The sequence below is a fragment of the Cryptomeria japonica genome, chromosome 6 (genome assembly GCF_030272615.1).
Source record: "Cryptomeria japonica chromosome 6, Sugi_1.0, whole genome shotgun sequence".
Lineage (NCBI taxonomy): Eukaryota > Viridiplantae > Streptophyta > Pinopsida > Cupressales > Cupressaceae > Cryptomeria > Cryptomeria japonica.
This window is the reverse complement of record NC_081410.1, coordinates 226139207-226142061: the sequence shown is the minus strand read 5'-3', so window position 1 is coordinate 226142061 and position 2855 is coordinate 226139207.

Genomic DNA, 2855 nt, shown 5'->3' with positions numbered 1-2855 from the left:
TGTGGATTGCAGAAATTAGTTATTACTATTCTCTGATAGTAAGATTGTTTGTCAAATTGGTGTGGATATTGCTTTGTGGCCTTCGAACACTTTGAATTTTATGTTGTGGATTAGTGAGCATGGTTATGTGGTTCATATAGTATTTTTAGTGTGTTTCTCTGGTGTTGTTTTTGTTCCGCAAGTGAGTTATGTTGATTTGTGTTTGGTATATTTAGTTGTGTGTTGGTTTGGTGAGTCCAGTTGGATTATCTTATTTTGTTCATGCTTTTGGTCTAGATTTGTATTGGAGGGTGAATTAGAATGTTGTTATGGGTCTCACCATGGTGTGTGGAGATTTGCATGGAATAATTTGCATTGGAAGATGTCTTTTGGCCGACTGATTGTCAAGCTTTATTGCCTATCTACACATTACGTTTGGTGATGACTTTGGAGGATGTGTTAGCATATGTGGATCGTTGGATTCAAATTGGAAGAATTTGTTGTGATTTATTTGGATCCCCTCTTTCTCCTAGAGTGGACCGCTTTGAGTATTTTTGGTTTGGGTAGTCTATTTTAAGCAATAATGCTTATTTTGGTTGTGGATGACCCTCAATTAGTTTTTTTATTATCCATATTATATTTAAGGAGTGCGGTTGTATGAGTTGTGTGTGGATTGTGTGTGAATTTATGAGAAGTGAATTTGAATGATATGCAAGTAGATTTGAGATTGCAGATGTGTGAAAGTTAATTTGTGAAGAGATTTGAAGGTGATACATTATGTGAGACGATGTGTTGAGACATTTTTGGTTGTCAGAGATGTTTACCATGATATTGGTCACTTGATACAAATGTTCAAGGGCAATTTCATGATCAGGAGATCCTTCTTATTTCAATATGTTATTTCCTCTATTGCTTATTGAGAATGGATCCTTCAACAACACCTTGTATCTTGCCTTGGAGCAGTGTGCCTTAGTTGTGCAAATCCATGTATCTTGACCCAAGGTAGTGTGCCTCAGTCTTACAAGTCAATCAAGTGTAGTTTTACTCCTTAGAAATATGCCTAAAACATTATAATCACTTCTATTCATATTGTGAGTTTGATTCTTGTGTGTGTTCAAAAAAGTGAATAATAAAGTAACTACAAAATTAATTAAACAATCTAATTACACAGTTATCAAGCAAAACACTAAAGATTGGACAATGAAAAGAAAGTTGAAAAGACAATAAATGGGTAAGAAAGAACAAATTCAATAGCTCTTTTTCATTCAGGATTTGTCTTTGGTTTGATTTGTTGTGTGGTCGATTTCTATGATTCCAAGAGTGCTTGGGTATGCTCCATGATCATGAATGCAAAACTAAGCTAAAATGGGGTGAAAATTATAGTGATATGAGGTTGCAAAATGGTTTTGATGATGCAAATGATGAGTGGATATTTTGGTATTATGAGGAAATGATTGTGAAAAGGTAGATAAAATGCATAAAAATTGAGGTATTAAATAGGATTTGGATGGGAGATGAGAGGGTTTGAAAATGAGACAAGCGGTAACCCCAAGGTATCACGTGGAATGAGATTCCACACGAGGACAAGTGGATCAACCAAGGATGACATGTGTCCTTGAAGAGGAAAAATGTCAAGAAGAGAAAGAACAAGTGTCCATGAGGATACATGTCTATTTGGGAGATAACAACCCAAGTAACAAATATAATTTTCTAATATTTAGAATATTAGAAATGTGCACACACACACATGTGAGGGGGGAGGTTAGAAGGGATAAGGTTGGTTAAGTGGATAGTGTTGGTTAGAACATGTGGGTTAGGCTTAGGACAAGGGTTAGATGGGGGTTTAGTTTAGGAGACATGTGATTTAATAGGATTAATTAATTAATTAATTAATTTTGTCGACTTGAATTTCATCATCAGAATACTACCTGCAACATGTTAGTTTCACAAAATACAAAGGAAATGCTACAAGAAATCCAAACCCAACCAATGAAACTACATGAAATTGATATTAAAATAAACATTATTTTTACCTTCATGATTTAAGTCTCATTGTGTCCTAACTCCATTGTTCCTGGTTGCAGATAATGTGCTCTCAAACAAGCACTGATAGCTTCCAAGATGGCATATTAATAATAGACTGATAACTGATAGTTAATTGATATTATGATATGCAATGCAAATCATTTAAAGCTAAATGATTATGCTATTTGATTCAAGATTAAAACTCACAGATGCATAATTTTTCTCAAATTTTTAATTTGAAGACTAACTCTTTCTCAACTCAAACTCCTGATTTTAAAGACTTTGAGAGGATAAGATGATGTGGCCTAGATCAACGATCATGATCAGATCTACATATTTGGATGGTTGTGAGAAAAGGTGAAGGTTGAGAGAAAGGGGGAAGGAGAAGACAAGTGTCACTCATCTCACCTTGACTGGGTTGCTAACTAAGGGGATCTAGGGATGGTTAGAGAAGATTTAGACATGAGAGGACAAGTGGACTCAAATCCTTCCTAAGATGTAGGGATGTTGGAGAGAATATAGAAGAAGGTTAAGAAATATGTGTACATACACAATATTTCATTTATTTTGGAGGTTGAAGATAAGTGGCTAATAAATGATTTATTGATTTTAATTTTGTTGAATTAATTTAGCCACATGGTGAGTGAGTTTGCAAAGGAAAGATGAAGTGGAGATGGGAGATGAGTTGGAAATGAAATTAAATAATTCAGAAATCGTTTAATAATTGAGATTGTAGGATAGAAGACTAACCATTAAATATTAGATATTTAATTGATTGAAGAAATAATTAAATATTAGATATTTAATTGATTGAAGAAATAATTAAATATTAGATATTTAATTGATTGAAG